Raw genomic sequence first — 19698 nt, forward strand, 5'->3', positions numbered from 1 at the left:
TCTGTTCCAGAATATTGTATAACACTATTCTGACGGCCAATTCTCTGCGTCACTTACATCCCCAAAACTGTCATCAAAACCTGTGCTAATGACACTATTTATTTTATTATTAATTCAATTTTTTTAATCTATTTGAAGAAAAGTTTATCCAAATTATTAAATGTTACCTTAGATATTCTGTTTCTGCTCTTAATGTTGATTATTTAAAAACTACAATTTTTTAAAACTACTTTTTCTTATGTACCCCCAGGAGAAACAAAAAAATAGAATTTCTTTTGTTTTCGTGATCGATCCCAATTTGTACTTTCAGTCTATTGTAAGACATGAGAGGTGCTCTTTCTATTTAGTTCATTAAATTATCCAGTAGAGCTCATTAAAGTTGTAGGATTACTGAGTGTTACTGGATGGGTGGAGCAACATCTACTGATTACTATTAACCATTAATCTAGAAAGCTTACTTCTGTCCTAAAACTTATAAATAAATTGAATAGTATGAAATGATTTATTTCCAAAAGTTTTTCTTTATAAATTAGACGAATGGCATTGTGTAAACACGGTTGTGTAATGTTACGGTAATAAAGTGACAAGTGTTGATCAGAATTAAATGATTGGTTTTTGGAAAAAATGTTGAGTTTGTCTTTTGAGAAAAATAGTAAGAGTCATGTGTGAGTTTAAGCCAGATTTTGGTTCGTCTCCATATGGCACCTAATGCAGAGTGTCCCTACAGATTAAAAGTATAAAATATTGAACCTAACAAGAAATATTCGGAGCTCCAAATCAATCCGGGCTTTAAGCTATGGACCATTCCTCATAATATCACCTTGTGGGTCAGGCGGCTAGTTTTTTTTAACCATTCTGGAAAAGGGCAACAGAGGCTAAAAAGTTATTAACTTCAGTCAAAAGGCACGAGCCACATCACACGCCCACAATATATATTACAGCCTCATTTAGTGGGTGATGGATGGTAATCAAACGCCCAGACTGTCCACATTAATTATAACTTAGTGTTAAATGGAAGCTGGAAGATGATTAGTAACTTTAGAAAGAAAAAGAAAATTAAAACGATAACTTGCGGCTTTGTTGATGACCGAACTTTAAAATTTGAAGACCACGGTTTCATTTTGTTTATACCTATTAAACACTGAACATATATTTTGGGTGGATAAATAGCTTTAAACTTTATTGCTAATTATTTACTATTTAATTAGTTATTTCATAAGTACTGAACTGTTTCATCAAGTATTCTATTTATTTAATTATGACAAACAGAAAATATTAACTACAATACAAAAAATAAGTATATAATAAAGCTTTGTTTGCAGTTAACATCCAGTCAAATTTATCTGTGCTGGATGGCTAAAGCTTTAACTCATCAACAGTTAAATAATACTGCCACTAGAATGCGCAAGTATGTTGCTTTAAACAATTCTTGTTCTAAGGCAAACTTTTTCAAAGTCAAGACTTTTTAAATGAAATAAAATTCTGGGGTGGACTTTCTTTATGAATTCATGACTTTCTTTTATCAAAATTTATGCAATAAATTTTGCTGGAAATTAACAATTTATGCTAGAAAGATAGTTACCTTTAATAAAATAATGTTCTCTGTGAAGGAGGAACTGAAAGTTTAAAAGCTTTTCTGCAAACTGTTACTTGCGATCAGCGAATTTTCTTCAAAGTTGGTCTATCCCCTCACTCAGTAATGCTTTAAATAGAAATTTTCTGATAGTAATGTTGAGACAACGACCAACAAGTTTGGGCGCTGCTGTTCTAACAAACATACATTGGTAGAACGCTTTAAACCAATGTTTGGAAATATAATATAATGTTTATCCACAAAAGAAAAATGTTGCATTGATTCTGAGTTGAATATTAAGTATGTTAAGGATGAATTTTATCTTTTACTCTTAAGATTTTGCAGTACTTTACATGACATTCTTTCTGTATTATTATTTTTTTTATTTTTTAAATGACTACACATTGTCTGAACAAACTTTTTGATTAATACCTAGGTATATATTATTAAATCTATGTTGAAATAACTTTTATCAAATGAAACGCTATTGTAAAATTCATACAGTGACGATCTTATTAAAGATTCTAGAAATCATGTTCAGAAAACCAATATGGAATAATTAAAATAATTGACTTAAAATAAGTCAAATAAGTTAGAAGAATATAAGAATATCTTGAAATCTCTTAAAAAAAACAAAACAATTCTTCACCTGTTTCGAGAAAGAAAGAAGGAGTTATGTGATGAGGAAAATGTTAGCAGTTTACAGCTGAAAAGATTTCCATTAAATCCGCATGATACAACATTTTAGCGAAAAGCAAAGGAAATGGCTAGGTAGTTTATAACATAACTTGTACCAAACGCTTCACAGAACGTGTTAATTGATTTCTTTCAGCGATTTTCCTGTCTTATAGAGAAACCATTATTTTCTTTGGCATTATTTCTGTTTTTGTAACTGTTATAATGGTTACAATAATTTTCAGTAATAACAAATTCTTTTTAAACTATATCGCAAAAATGATCCACAAATTAGCGACAATAGTTATTACATTTTAATGAACTTTTACAGACTTTCAAGCTGAAGAGGACCACCGAGAATGGCATGAGGCAATCTTTAATCTGAATCAATTCGTGTCAAACCCATGGAGAATAGGCATCTCTTAGTTTAGCTTGAATTTAATTGAACCCTACCCAATGTTTCCAAGGCAAGGCGAATTGTGGCCTAATGTCATTCACATAATGGATCTCTTACATTTACCATTCAAAGATTTTCAGTTAAAGAAAGAAAAAAAGAAAGCTAACTTGGTCAGAAGGATCAATTAAAAGATATCTATTGAGGGCGACTGTCCGCTAGCATTGTCCTCAGCAGCTCTATATCCGTTTAAGGAAGACAACTGCGAAGTTCCCATTCTTTTAACAGACACACAATTAGACGGCGACAAGGTATTGTGGTAAAAGAAAAGAAAGTGTATGTGTGCACGATACAGCCGTGGGTGGATATGTCTGTAGTTAACAGAGAATGGGCTATATATAGAGCTGCTGGTGGGCCCCATTAACACAATGGTGATTGTACGAATAGCGGGCCAGCATCCATTGTCACCAGACTCTGGGACTCTTCATTGGACAGAAGATAATCCTTTAGTTGTCCATCTCTAGAGGGGGTTCGCCCAACTCACAGTGTGGTACTTCCTACGTATTCAACACGTTCAACTGAAACCGTTTTTATTTTTGAGAAGAAGACCCAATTATTTGCCACAGGATATCTTTTAAGTTCTTTTCTTTGAGAACCAACACCTAATCGTAAAAGCACCACGAAGGCTCAAATTGCTAAAACCTTGGATAAATGGAAGTTGTTCTTGTAGTTCTCTTCTATCAATGCAAAATTTGAAGTGGGAAAAGTAATTGATGTAAAAATTGGTGATGTAATTTGATTTTAGGAAATTCTAGTCGATTGTTAACATATTTCATTCTCTTATCTCTCGTTAGAGGATGTATTGCAATCAGAATGTATTTTTAACCAATTGTACACGTTTTGATGATGCCCATGTTGGAAAAAGTAATAATAACAGGTATTTTTTGTTTAATGGTTCAGTAAAAAGTCTACATTAACGATCAGAACAAACCCCAAGTGCGTTCATCAGACTGGAAATAGGTCGGAGACATATAAAGCTTAGAGTCGTCAAACGTATGCTAAGTTGGTATGGCACCCTTCTGAATATGGCGGATGATAGGCTACCACAGCAAAATGTTTACTGAGTTTAATGTAAATTGAAAAAAAATTCGTCCTGCCATTTATTTGGTTCTCAGTCTTGAAGTCTGCCCTTTCCACGATCAGTTTTGACCATTTATGGATATTGATTTCTGTTTTATTTTTTTAAATATTGTGACCTCAACTCCTTGCCATAAAGATGTACTCTTTTGTGCAAATAAAATGATTGATTGATTGATTAACGATCAGATGACTGAATTGATACGTAGCATGAGTTTGTCAATTCGGAAGGAGTTCAAAGGGCGAGCCTCTTCCTCTTCGCGATTTCCTTTATATGGCTTCCTACTTTAGTGTATGTAACCTGGTAGCCGATCATTCAAACGGACTGACTCTTAACCAGCTTTAGGTTGAGGGGACAATTGTTGTATCTGAGTAATACCCCCTGGCTGGATAGTGGACGCGGAAAGTTGGCCACTACGTGGTGATTTGGAACAGGAAGATTTATTCCACTTTTTGGCGAAATGTTCCGGCTTTGACTGAGCTCCGTCTGACATAGTTTTGGTTCCTACACGGTTGCTGCACTTCTTAATAGCCCAACTCAATGCCGTACATTGTTTAATTTCGCTAGCCTTGCCTGGACCCATAGATATCGCGTACTTCATCAGGTGTACCTTCTTTGAGATAATTATTTCTGTTACATGTATTTATAGTGAATCAGCTTTGTATTTATCAGTTTTATTTAATCAGTTGTTCTGTTTAAAAAAAGAAGAAGAAAAAAAAAATAACGTATTTAGTTTCTTATTATATCTTTTATTATGTTCTGCTCGTAACTTATATTGTAAACACTTATTTATTTCTTATCATTTATTTATGTTAAAATTTAATATTTCACCAGCGTTTATCCTGATTCAGTTATGTACATATGTATCGACCCCGGCAGACGGAGTAATCCAAGCTGTATAGTATTGTTTTTTTGTATTCCGTATTTTGTACATAAATGTATTAATAAAATGCTATTAAAAAACAAAAAAGTCTACATTAAGAGAAAATCTGCAGTAATTAGAATAGCGAATGTTTTGAAACAGATTCGATGGTTCACTGAGTCGATAAACATTATTTTTATAGTCTTAGAAGTAATCTACTAGATACAGCGTTTTCCAACCTTTTTTGGCTCGCGTACCACCTGGTAGTACATCATGCTAAATTGTACCACTCCATAAAAATGATTGTGTTACGTGAAATTTGTTATTCCGAGTATGTTATTTTATTATTATTATCTTTATTTGTGTAGAGGATACAATGTATCTTTACAAAGGAGTCCCAAGTTCATGTTCACTTTATAAACTTTGTAAAGTGTAAGATCTTAGTTTTAAAACTTTTTTTAAATAATTAAAAATTGCTTACATATTTTTCTCTTCAAAATTATTAATTAATTTACAAAGTTCTTCTTTAGGATTATTATATTTGTGCCCAAATCTTCTAAATTAATTTCTTTTAAGCATTCAGCTACCTGTAAGTACCAATTAAATTTAATGTTGCTTGGATAGAGCTTACTCATTACAATCCAATCTCTTTAAGCAGATTTTAACATTATTAGGTTCTGTCACATGATAATTCTATAAAATTTGCTTTATCTGTTATTGATAATGATGTAGCTTTTCCAAAATTTTCTTTATAGAAGGGGTTTGAAATCCAATTATCATTTGTGTTTTCAGGTTTTGGAGAATACTCAGGAAAAAGACCAATTTTAATCCTGTTAAATGTGCTATTATATTTTTTCGTATATCTTGAGACAGACCAACCTTATTACTGTACATATTTAACTTGTAAGTTTACTGTATAATATTATTAATTAAAATAATTTTTATGAATTATAGGGAAAAAACGTTTCTATGATATTTTTATGATTTAATTTTTATTTGTTTTTCTTATATCCGCCATTATTGATTATTTTTCACGTACCACAGGTTGGGAAATGCCGTACTAGAAGATGATTATATTTTGAATTAGGAAACGCAGCAGTAGGGCTGCCAACAGCCCTTATCCAAGGTTAACTTACAAACAATTAATTATACGTCACATTAACTAAAACCTTAGAACAGAACAAAAAAAAAATGTAGAAAGTAAGCTGTAAGACTCTTCCAAATACGCACATGGAGTACCTACCACCCTTAAGTACCAGGTTCATACTAAGTGTCTACTTTTTCCAGGATGTTTTAACAACCATAAGGTTGGCAATTTGGGGTACTTGTGTGTGTATATATCTAAAAAAAGAAAGTTTATGGGGATGAAATATCAAGGGAAGTTAGTTGGCATGCGCTGCAGTAGTGCGCATCTTTTCCCTAGAGTGTGCTAGTTCCGCACGCGAGTCACAGGAAGTCCGTTTCTCCCCTATTTTTTTCATTAATAATAAAAAAAAAAAAATCCAGCTGTAATCCACAAAAAGAGGGGAAGTTCATCTTCTCCCCTCCACAAATGAATTATTATCTCTTTTATGTCACCCTGCACTCACCGATTTACATAATGGATACGACGCCTGCCTACATCTTCTAAAAACTAATACCATCTCTTTCTCCTTTTTAAAAATCTCACCCCAATATACTATATATTTTTTTTTTCTATACCTCCCTGCCTGCTAGATAACAATATTCCATAAAACGGTGGTGAAGTTTGGGGAAGTTTTGTACAAAAATCTCCCCCTTTCAGATAATTCTCCCTATTTTTACTGCATTTTTCTAGAAGACCCTAATTTTTTTTTTTTTTTTATACTGTGCATACATTTATTTACAGCAGGTCCTGGGAGAGCGTATTCGATGCACACGACTAACACGAGACTGACATGCGAGTATTTTTCTCAGTAAAAAGAGGTGTTTAAAAATGGGGAGTTTTAGAATTCCCCTAACAAAATGGGCGTGTGTTATATACTTTTCTTTTCTTTTAAAAAAAAAATAGAAGAAGCAAACTCACTGGGGGAGTTGAGTATATTTTTAGGAAAACAAAATGAAGGTTGAAGTCACACGACCTCTCCTTCGACCCTTTCTCAGTTCTCACGTAAAGATTATTTCTTCAATCACATTTACGTGAGAAAATGAACATAAGTTCTTTAGGACTCGGAGAATCGTATCTCTTTTTTTTCAGTGACACATAAACAAATTAAGGGTAGCCAGCCAATTGAGGTTATTTGGAAGCAGGTACTGCAGAATCTTCCCTCTAATAAGGTTTCATATAGATTTAGATCCTGAGCAACTCTTGTAACTTATGTGCATTTGGAAAGCGATAATCTAGGACACTTCCTTTTATCATGCCCTATGGTTGAATTGTTTTAGGCAAATGTATCTTTCAAACTATATTTTATACCCCATGGGCGATGATGCACTGTCAAATTTACTGACAATAGACACTCATTGTAAATTGAATAACATCTTTCTATACGTTCAGAGATCTTTAAAGTTAAAAATCTTTCTGGAAAGTTAGTAGCAGTTCAATCTGATTTATTTTATATCACTTCTTCTCGCCATTTTGTTTTGTTTCGAAGTAAATGATTGTGAATATATTGGTTTCGTGACCGTAAATTGATAAACTTAGGATGGAAGATTTGCGAGGAATCGGTCAAATAAAACAACTCGTCTCTTTGCCAACGTTTCGACAAATATATTGTCCTCTTCAGGGCCTGGATATTACAAATACAAAACAATTTACAGAGTCAGTAACATAGAAAAAACAGTAAAAATCAGTAATATAAACATAAACTGTAAAATACAATAAATTTTTTTATAATTATTAAAACTTACGTGACTATGCGGGTTGGTTGAGTTACAGAAACTAAGAGTTACATAAACTCTCCTTTTCTGGCTCTTAGTTAGCAAAGAGACGAGTTGTTTTATTTGACCGATTCCTCGCAAACCTTCCATCCTAAGTAAATGATCGTGTTTAGATATTATTACTACCATTTATGTTTATCTATTATTATTACTACTATTTATCTATTTTCTATATTATATCAAACAGAGTAAGTTTATTTTATAATTATTTGTTATAATTATTATATTATTTCGTCTTTTTGTAATTACGAGGGTCGTTTGAAAAGTCCGTGCAAATCTACTTAATTTTTTGGGGTAAACCTTTTATATTTTTCAACATAGTCTCCTTTTAGGCTTATACACTTCGTCCAACGCTGCTCTAGTTTGTTGATCCCTTCCGAATAATAGGATTTGTCCAAGTCTGAAAAATAGCCATTCGTTTCTGCAATCAACTCCTCGTTTGAATAAAATCTTTTTCCCGTCAGCCATTTCTTCATATTGGGGAACAAATAGTAGTCCGAGGGAGCCAAGTCTGGAGAATAGGGGGGATGTGAAACGAGTTGGAACCCTATTTCCATTAATTTTGCGACCACACTGCTGAGGTGTGAGCTGGTGGGTTGTCGAGATGGAAAAGGACTTTTTTGTGGGCCAATCGTGGGCGTTTTTCTTGCAGCTCGGTTTTCAAACGGTCCAATAACGATGAATAATATGCACCTGTAATAGTTTTACCCTTTTCCAGATAGTCGATGTGGATTATTCCTTGCGAATCCCAAAAGACAGTCGCCATAATCTTTCCGGTCGAAGGAACGGTCTTTGCCTTATTTGGCGCAGATTCCCCCTTGGTAACCCATTGTTTAGATTGTTTTTTGGTCTCAGGAGTGTAGTGATTTATCCATGTTTCATCCACAGTGACGAAACGACGCTTAAAGTCCTGCGGATTCTTCTGGAACAGCTGCAAACCGTCCTTGCAACACTTCACACGATTTCGTTTTTGGTCAAGCGTGAGCAATCGCGGCACCCATCTTGCGGATAGCTTTGTCATGTCCAAATGTTGATGCAAAATATTATGTACCCGTTCATTCGAGATGCCCACAGCACTAGCTATCTCACGCACCTTCACTCTTCTGTCATCCATCACCATATCATGGATTTTATCAATGATTTCTGGAGTAGTAACCTCAACTGGGCGTCCAGAACGTTCAGTGTCACTTGTGCCCATATGGCCACTCCGAAAATTTTGAAACCACTTATAAACTGTTCTAATCGAAGGTGCAGAGTCACCATAATGTTTATCAAGCTTCTCTTTAGTCTCCTGAGGCGTTTTGCCTTTCATAAAGTAGTGTTTAATCAACACACGAAATTCTTTTTCGTCCATTTTTTGAAAATCACTCGACTTCCTCGATTCAAACGAATGCCAAACACAAAGAAATAGACCGATCTGGCTGAAACTTGGTGTGTGTTCTTCCAAGAGATGCTACTAACTAAACATAACCTCGATACGCGCCAGTGGTGCTATCTCTCTGACTTTGCACGGACTTTTCAAACGACCCTCGTACTGTTATTATTTTGTAAATTGACTCAACCCTTGTTACAAGATACATATTATCTTAAAAACAATAAATTTCATTCAATCACATTTACGTGCATACTTACATATAATTTCGTGAGAAAAGTTCTTTTTTTCACCATCTTTTCGACCTTCTTCAGAATAAAATTGTTTTCTTTATTTTTCATAACTGTAGAACTTCACCTACACAGTTGTAGATAGTTTATGATCATTTAATAGTTATGTTAGTGTACTTCAAAAGTGTTAAAGACACTAAAGAAAGAATTTCTGCCGGAAGAAGGTTTTTATTTCCCCAAATATCTGTAAAAAAGAAGTTTTTTTTAAAAAAATTTGTATAGAACGCTTCTCAGAAAGCATTATATAATTATTTCTTAGCCTCCGATAACATAGGACACATTCCATTTGATAAGACATTTATTTAAAGTGGTTTTTACAAAACGCATGACTTTTTAGATTTAACAAAATTAATCAAAATAAGCTGGTTTATAAATACATGATCCAATAAAGTAATTATTTAGAAAATTGTAATCACTAATTTTGGTTGTACCAGATGCATTTACAACAGAACATTTTAAAATAGAAATAAATAAATTTTTTAGAAGTACCTCACACCGACAAGGTTATATAAAGTAAGTTATAAGTAGGTAACTCTTTTTTTGTTTTGTTTTTAGTTTTTTTGGTACAAACCTTGCCTCTTTCTATTTACATTTTACAATATACATATTAGCGAAAAGGGACTACTTATGGTGTACCTACATAACTTTGTTAATGTGAAATAGGACAACATCGGGGCGATATGTTTAGAGTTACCTCTGTACCTCTGTTTACATAAAATATCGGCTAGTTTCCGTTTGTTGTTGTTTTTTCTCTGTCCTTCCATTCTGCACTCCTTCCTGCACCTTCGTGAGTCCTTCCCAGAAAGGATACTCAGCATAAAAACTAGTAACTTCTTGGATTGGACAGTTTTGTTAATCATTTACACGAGACTATTTTAAAAATAACATATTCAATATTATTCTAATTATAATTAAACTATGCTATTAATTCCTCTAGCTTATTTATTACAAATCTGGAGTGTTTATCGTAATATTAATTGCGAATTTTGCGATCAGGAGAATCAATATTTTCCACCTTTGTCTTCCAAATCTTGATTGTTTTAAAGAATCCTTTCAGCCGTTCGCTTGATGATCTTATTTACTTCTTTTCTGGCTCTGAATACTAGAATGAAAGCTATTTATCAAGCTAAAATTATCAGCTAGTTTTTAAACCCCAGTACAATAAACTCAGGTTTTTTCCTGAAAAAAAATATAGATAATATTATGTAGTAAGCAGAATTCTTATTTGTGCTCTACAAACACACATCAACCACTTGCAGGACTGGCTTATCAAATGGCAAATCAAAACTAACGTTACAAAATCAAAATTTATAGTATTTACTCTCAGACGGAAAATCCTACCCCCCATCATCTTGAACCAAACTCCTATACCAACTTTGGACAAAGTACGCTACCTTGGACTGCACCTAGACAAATGGTTGCCATGAAATCCCTCAGATTAGACTGAAAAGACAAGAAACTAACCAACGCTACAAAACTTCTCGCCAGACTACTTGGACAAACGTTCGAAACTTAACCTACAAAATAAAAGAATCCTCTTATACCTATTGTTACTTCGACCTATTTGGTCACATGGCATCGAAGTATGGGGGATCTACTAAACTGTTCTAATTCTCTACGCCTCCAGACATTACAGTCAATAATACTACGAAAAACTGCTTAACGCTCCGTTCTATGTATCTATTCATTACAGATCTTGCTAACACTCGTTTTCTCAAATTTCATTCCTCTACAACAGCTCATCCTAACCCTCTCATAGAACACCTATCTTCTTCCACATTACCAGGTGATCCTCCAAGGAGATTGAAGAGGAGATGGCCTCGTGATCTACTCTTATCGTGAGAGCAAAGCACGCTACTGGAGTGACACCACTGGGTGCCTTCTCCACTCGTGATTTTCACGTATTTTTTATTATCAGGTACCATATTTGCTTGTTGCAACAATCGTTGCAGTTGTAAATTGCAATAAAAGATTTTTAAAAAAAGAAAAAGAATAATGCTTCAATAAAACCAAAATTTCTAAATTTTATTCACTCATTTTATGAATTGTTTAAAATCAAATTGTTTGGTCAGTATTCGACTAAATACTGTTATATGCTGCAAAGTGAATGTCAATTACTGTTAAGTAATTGAAACGATTGCTATACTTCCCCTTAACTAGTGTAAGAGCAGATCGTCGCTTTAATGTTACGTAGGGAAGCCCTAACCCCATCATCCTACCAAATTTTATCAAAATCGGGCTAAGATTTACAGAGTAATTAGTAATAATAATTTTGAAGGGGGCCTTACATAAAGGGGGCTAACACCTCTCCCATTCGGTGTACAGCGTCGAGACCCCCAAAAGGCACATCTACATAACATTCCGAATCGAATGACACCTCATTCATGAAAATCGGTTCACGCGTTTAGGCGCTACGTAGTTTACAAAAAAGGTAACAACAACAACAAGAAGAACAAGAACAACAACAATTTCTGAAAATGCCGTTTTTGCTCATTTTCGGCAACTTTTTTCTCGAAATCTATTAGGTCTGGGTGGTTGCAAAAAAATTACAGTCATAAAGGTGGGTTTGCCCTATAATTTAAAGAAAATTTGGGAATTTTATCTTTTATAGAAAAAGAGAAAAAAATTGTCAAAGTTGGGTGTTTTTCAACGTTACGCTTTTTCGTGCAGTTTTTGACGATCAACCCTTATACAACTGTCCTACCGGACAGTTTTAATCAGTGACTAAGGTACAATTCTGCGAATGAATGTTCAGCAAGGACGTTTGGCTTCCTACAACTTTGCAAATTTTAATCTTGAAACACACACTCTTGGGAAAGAAATGGGATGCCTACCATTGTAGGCATTCATACCGAGAATGATAGAAGAGTCAATATTGAGTTGTGATTATAAGTCGCAGTAAATGAAAGAATACAATTAAAAAGCATTAAAAATCATTTAGAGGTACTGCGCAATTGATTTGAAGCTGTTATTAGATATTAATTATCATTAATCCATTAATTTTACATTCTTTTGAACTCAGGTAAAAGAAGCTGTTAAATACAATAAAAAATTAATGTTAACTTGTAAAACTTCATTCTTTAACATCATAAGATGCCTTTCAAGTAAAATTTGGCAGAAAATGCAAGTTGTTTGTTTTTAACTTTCACTTTTATGAGTTAATACAATATGGAGACTGTGTTTATTGTTTTCTTTTTTAGCCACGTCACAAGCATGGCCCTCAAGTTAGGTGCCGCCTCCGTTAGTATGAAGCCAGACATTTCTATACTCTCCCCAATGGCTGCACATTGCTACGTATCCTTCTATCTAGCCACTTTGGATTATTGATTTTCATTCCGGTACCCTCTGCCACTGCCAACATTTCGCTATATATCACTGAGCTCTTCCCCTTTTATGGACGGGTTTTTTGTTTTATTTCTTCTATTCTCAAAATAAGTTTTAGTTTCTGTAATAACCAAGAAATGTATGAGCTAATTGGAAACCATTTATTTATGGATAAAATGAATTTATTGCCAAAGAAACGAATTAGTAGGATTTTGGATATTCCAGATTATTGAGATCTCTTTAACAAAAACTTACAGTTTAAAATGTTAAGTATAAGGGTTGATTAAACGCCAAAAGGTACACAAATCAGCAAGCACCCAACATTTCATTAATTCTTCATTAATATTTAAGTAATTTTACTGCATTAATTTTCATTAATATTTTTTAGAATTTATTAGATGTCACAGACCCTTATGCTGGCCATTTTCGTCTACAAAATATTTGTTCAAGTAGCACTGTAGATTGACTGTAATATCTAGTTATTTATAATAATCAAACTATTAAATACAGGTTAAAAAGAAAAACGTTATAAAAAATAAAAAAAAATTATGAGGCTATAAAATTCAAAACTTTTTTTTATAAAAAAAAATGTAATATGTAATATAAAGTAAATAAGATATGTATATTTTTAGGACAGCTAATTATTCCAGTATTTTACTATAAGTAAAATTAGGGGGACTAAATTAAATTACAATTGAGAAATCAATAATTGTTGTTGAATAATCTACTTGTTATTAACTGTGTGTTATTTGTGCTCACGAATATTTCGGTAAGACGAATTCAAGACAGTAGCCTACTCTAACTTTGTCTTTTTCTACTTTAACATGCATGTACATATGTGTGATTTATCATAATTATAACAAAAAAATATAAATGAAGTGGCCAGCATAAGGGTCTGTGACATCTAATAAATTCTAAAAAATATTAATGAAAATTAATGCAGTAAAATTACTTAAATATTAATGAAGAATTAATGAAATGTTGGGTGCTTGCTGATTTGTGTACCTTTTGGCGTTTAATCAACCCTTATACTTAACATTTTAAACTGTAAGTTTTTGTTAAAGAGATTTTTGTACCTTTTGGATAGATTTTCCTTTTTGTCTATTTTACAAAGTTACATATCTGCTTTACAGAATTTTTTAAATTTGGAATAAGCAATTTTATCATTATAACCTGATAAGATGGTAAGTCGGAACCGTAACTACCACTAGAGAGATCTTTTTAAAGAATGATTATCGTTAAGGTCCCCCAAACCATCCTCAGTAACAACTTTTTTTGAAAAAGCGTTTTGAATAAAATAGGAAGGTATTTGTGCGTAAATAGCAAAATTAAACTGCGATTTCATTACTTCCTTTTAAGAGGAGTAAGAAAAATAAACTGCGATTGCAGTACTTCTAGGCAAAGAGGCAAAGATTTTTTAATCGAACGACAATTCATTGATTTAAATCGGTTCACTCATTGATAATTTAAACGATTGCAGTACTTCCTCTTAGTAGGTGCAAGAGCATCAGCAATGTAGAGGAGCTTTAACCACTTATTCGAGCTGAATTTTATCAAAATCGGACTAAGCGTTATAGAAATATTGGTAATAATAGTTTTAGAAAGGGCCTTATTTGGGTGGGGCAAACTCCCCTCCTTATGAGGCACGGCGTCGAGACCTTTATAGTGCAAATCTGTACAAAATTTCGATTCGAATGACATTTCATTCATGAAAATCGGTTCACGTGTCGATAATTTGAAACGATTCCTATACTTCCCCTTAACAAGTGTAAGAGCTGATTGCCGCTTTAATGTTACGTAGGGGAGCCCTAACCCTATCATCCTACCAAATTTTATCAAAATCGGGCTAAGATTTACAGAGTAATTAGTAATAATAATTTTGGAGGGGGCCTTACATAAAGGGGGCTAACTCCTCTCCCATTCGATGTACAGGATCGAGACCCTCAAAAGGCACATCTACATAAAATTCCGAATCGAATGACACCTCATTCATGAAAATCGGTTCACGCGTTTAGGCGCTACGTTGTTTACAAAAAAGGTAACAAGAAGAAGAAGAACAACAACAACAACAACAACAAGAACAAGAACAAGAACATTTTTTGAAAAAGCCGTTTTTGCTCATTTTCAGCAACTTTTTTCTCGAAACCTATTAGATCTGGGTGGTTGCAAAAAAATTACAGCTATAAAGGAGGGTTTGCCCTATATTTTAAAGAAAATTTGGGAATTTTATCTTTTATAGAAAAAGAGAAAAAAATTGTCAAAGTTGGGTGTTTTTCAACGTTACGCTTTTTCGTGCAGTTTTTGACGATCAACCCTTATACAACTGTCCTACCGGACAGTTTTAATAATGCTCAAGATTTTCCTTGTCTTTGTTATTACTAATTTAATTTCAAAATTTGTTTTTTTTAATTAGTGAGACAACAAAGATATGATGTGAAGATATGTATTTTGGGAATCCTCAGCGTACTCGAAAATCCTTCAAAATTTAGAATTTTGAATTACACTGTTATCATTTGAGCAAATTGAGCCCTAAAATGATTAAAATGATTAAAACTGGCCGCTGTTATTATCTATAAATAAAAAGTAGAATGTATGATAACTTTTTAGAAAAGTTTTGTCCAGTTATTCTATTATCTTCTTTGCTTAGGCCTTCTAAAAAGGCTAAAGAAGTGAGATCTTAATATTTATGTGGCACAGGTAAAAAAAGAAATGAAAATAATAGTAAAAAACAAAAAAAAAACAGCATCTTTCTAGCTATGATCCTAATGTTGAGAGTTGTAATCTGCGATTTACAAATCTTTAACAGCCGCCACATTCTATTAAAACTTTAACAAATTCTAAAAGTCCAGGTGCCATATAAAAACAGGACGACATCTTTGTATTGTATTGGGGGAAAAAAAAATGTCTCCCTTACTCACATTCAGTTTCCTTAGTAACAATTTCTAACTAAAATAACTGCTATTTTTATAGATAATTTATATAGGATTTTTTTTTTTTTTTTACCTTTCTAAGTTACCATAAATGTGCGTTCCTATTTGGGAGATTTTCTTCAATGGATCCATACCATGAACGAAAGAAGATAGATGTTCCTTGGGTGAAGTTTGTTAAAGGGGGAAGATTTTACGACAGTTTATTCTTGGGATTTTAGTGTCACTTTAGAGGCCCTTTATTAACATTCTCAATGATACTTCTATTATAATAATGTAACATCTTGTTTTTGTTTGTATTTGTTTTTTTTTTTTCACTTGCTGATATGTTGGAATTTTTGGCGACAGAAACACACAATTTTAGGTTATTCAACTGAATCCAAATCTACCTAATCAACGGCATTCACTTGAGATTTTAACGAATAAATATTGATAACTTTAATTTATTTAAATTTTAAGAAGAGTAGCTGATCTTAGTTCAGAAATCTCTGAAGGAAGAACAGCTCACTTCAACTCAGTATTATTTAAACAAAAAACAAAAACACCAGCGCGATCTGTTAACTATAACCTCCATTACAGCTTCAGATTGCAGCTTTCTTCACAACCTTTGGCCACATTTCCTTATCGCAGTCACTTATATACTCCAAATAATAATAGAATTATCCTTGAAAAGCTTTGCCCTATGTCTAGGAAGTCAACATTGGTCCTAGAAAAAAGGCAAATGGTCAAGTCTTTTTCAAATAATCCCAAAAAGTTAAGGAGTGCCTTATTTCCAAAATTAAAGCTCACTTTAGAGAGAGAAAGGAGTTTTCATTGAATATAATTCATTCTCTAGAATAACAATATATTGTTTGCCTACATTAAATTGGCTTAATTTGGGAATCAATTGAAAACATTAATAGGGCAGACCGTCCATTATTAAAGCGGCAAAATTAAAATGAGTAAATAAGAGAAAAACTTTTAACGATCTAAAAATAAAGCTCAAAAAACTTGAGTTGCAAAATACAAAGCATACAGAACAATTATCTGTACAACCTTATAAATATATCTTATTATTGAATACCAAACATATTTATAACTTTTTTTGTTCGAATTCCATTGGAGTCTCGGTTATCCGTCACCCTTTTATCCGTCCATTCCAATTAACCGTCACAGTCCTCAGTATTTAAAAATTAAAAAAGAAAAACCTGTTCAACGCAGAGTGTGAATATTTTCTTTTGAGATTTTTTCCTTTGTCTTTTAGGTACATACTCGTGTCCATCATTCGACAGTTTGTGGGTTTTTTCCTAAAAACATCAACCACAAACAAAACCGCCCACAAAACCGATTAGATGTCGTCGCAGACATTGTATTCATTAATTTTATATGCACAATAGAATGAATTGAATAATGAAAGATACCTGCCCTTTAAGGCTTAAGTGTATAAACGTATAAGATATGTATACCAGTTAATACAAAGTTTTATACACGTTAAACAAAAGAATCTGGAAATTTTCCTGTTTTTTCCCATTATCCGTCTATTCGACTATCCGTCACGTGTCCGGTCCCGGTCATGACGGATAACCGAGACTCCACTGTATATAAAAATGTTGGTATATAAGACAATAATAACTAAGGAACGGATTTTTTATGTATTTAAAAATGCCAAATATTTAATTAAAATATGCATTTATTTTCGTCAATTATGTGGAAAATATGTGATTTTCTTAAAATATTTTCTGGAATATTTAAGTAAAATGGACATTTTTTTTATGAAAATGGATTTTTTTTTGGGGGGGGGGCAAGTTATAATTATTTATACAAGAAAAGAACATTTTTACAATTATAAATAAGTTTGTGGAAAGGGATATCTGCTCTAACCAAAGCCCGACACAGATCTGTACTCAGAGTAGACTTACTTGATGATGGAGATGTAAGGAAGGCTTGATAGGACGTCCTCTCTTTCTTTCTGTTTTTATTCTCTATGTGCGATCCGGTGGCAATATGTTGGGTGACTTGGGGAACGTTGAGAGCAAGAAACGCGCTTGTCACAAGCTGTGCAGTACAAAATGTCTCCATCACTTCGAAAAAGTTCTGCTGGAAACTCGCGAAGATATTTAGCAACCAGTTGTTTGTTTGAGGCCGATGTTCGTGGCATTTCACCCAAAAAAGAATACACTAAGTGACCGAACGAAATGAATTGGACACTTCAACGAACGAGCTGAAAGAACAGACAACTTCAAAGAACTAACAAGTGCCCGTCACTGTTTAGCAGCATTCTGTGTAAATTACAATAACCATTGTACGCACTGTGATTCACAGCCCTGCAGTCTGTGGTTCACATTTCCTGTCAACCACCTCCCAATTATGAAAATATGCCCAAAATGAAAAATATGAAAAAATATGTACATATTTTGATTAAATATGTAGAAATATTTATTTATTTTAATCAAATATGTATAAATATGCGATAACATCCAAATATGTGGAAATATGTGAAATAAAAGTAGACTCAAACGGCTTAAAAAGTGTCAGTATGAATACTTCTAGTTGAAAAACGTCTGTAAATTGCCTAGAAAAAAATATGTAAATACATACGAATCCGTTCCCTAATAATAACAATCACAGCTAACAATAAAATTAACTTACTTAACAATAAGCACCGAATTTGACTGCCAAAAAATTTACAAATATTTGTATGCCCCCATAAATATGATAACGTTAGAGTATCCAACGAATCAATACTGATAGATTTGGTTAAAATATTCGACTTTTTTGTAACTATTTGGACAGTGTGGAACGTTTTGGTATCGTACTTCTTGCTTCGAGAAAACAGACTTTTCTTGATACTTTTTCTAGCTTTACGTAAGTATTTTTCTCTTCTTTCAATGTTATTTCTGCTGATGGTCGTTACTAGTTTTGAACCTCACTTTCTGGCCGTTAATCAGAACCAATATAGAATAGAATCAAGGTGAAATAATTACTTCTATAAAATGACGATAGGATAAAAGAAGGAAAATAGATCTTTTGCATGAAATTATTTAATTAAGAAGGACCAGAAAATACGTGCAAGATGCAGTATAATAAATGAGTAAATTAGAGTTAAGTGAAACGGGATTCTTACTAAAAATGATCTGGGTCTTTTTCTATGAAAGGATAAAGTTTAAAACGAACTTTGTTGTCGGATCGCTTGAAAATAATGAATCATGTAAATACGAGGGTCGTTTGAAAAGTCCGTGCAAAAATAAAAACTACTTAATTTTTTGGGGTAAACCTTTTTTATTTTTCAACATAGTCTCCTTTTAGGCTTATACACTTCGTCCAACGCTGCTCTAGTTTGTTGATCCCTTCCGAATAATAGGATTTGTCCAAGTCTGAAAAATAGCCATTCGTTTCTGTAATCACCTCCTCGTTTGAATAAAATCTTTTTCCCGCCAGCCATTTCTTCATATTGGGGAACAAATAGTAGTCCGAGGGAGCCAAGTCTGGAGAATAGGGGGGATGTGAAACGACTTGGAACCCTATTTCCATTAATTTTGCGACCACAACTGCTGAGGTGTGAGCTGGTGCGTTGTCGTGATGGAAAAAGACTTTTTTGCGGGCCAATCGTGGGCGTTTTTCTTGCAGCTCGGTTTTCAAACGGTCCAAGAACGATGAATAATATGCACCTGTAATAGTTTTACCCTTTTCCAGATAGTCGATGAGGATTATTCCTTGCGAATCCCAAAAGACAGTCGCCATAATCTTTCCGGTCGAAGGAACGGTCTTCGCCTTTTTTGGCGCAGATTCCCCCTTGGTCTCAGGAGTGTAGTGATGTATCCATGTTTCATCCACAGTGACGAAACGACGCTTAAAGTCCTGCGGATTCTTCTGGAACAGATGCAAACCGTCCTTGCAACACTTCACACGATTTCGTTTTTGGTCAAGCGTGAGCAATCGCGGCACCCATCTTGCGGATAGCTTTGTCATGTCCAAATGTTGATGCAAAATATTATGTACCCGTTCATTCGAGATGCCCACAGCACTGGCAATCTCACGCACCTTCACTCTTCTGTCATCCATCACCATATCATAGATTTTATCATTGATTTCTGTAGTAGTAACCTCAATAGGGCGTCCAGAACGTTCAGCGTCACTTGTGCCCATATGGCCACTCCGAAAATTTTGAAACCACTTATAAACTGTTCTAATCGAAGGTGTAGAGTCACCATAATGTTTATCAAGCTTCTCTTTAGTCTCCTGAGGCGTTTTGCCTTTCATAAAGTA

The 19698-nt window shown here is 33.6% G+C and overlaps 1 long non-coding RNA gene across 1 annotated transcript; it reads right to left on the reverse strand.

Moving 5' to 3' along the window:
• Positions 1-93: 93 nt before the first annotated feature.
• LOC141454684 (uncharacterized) lies at positions 94-17888 on the reverse strand. The gene is made up of 3 exons (XR_012458887.1): positions 17352-17888; positions 9173-9386; positions 94-7631 (listed from the first exon to the last, which is right to left on the reverse strand). It is a non-coding gene; the product is annotated as an uncharacterized lncRNA (long non-coding RNA).
• Between the last annotated feature and the right edge of the window lie 1810 nt (positions 17889-19698).

The sequence above is a fragment of the Rhodnius prolixus genome, unplaced genomic scaffold (assembly GCF_049639745.1).
Source record: "Rhodnius prolixus isolate KJV_2025 unplaced genomic scaffold, Rpr scaffold_9, whole genome shotgun sequence".
Classification (NCBI taxonomy): Eukaryota; Metazoa; Arthropoda; class Insecta; order Hemiptera; family Reduviidae; genus Rhodnius; species Rhodnius prolixus.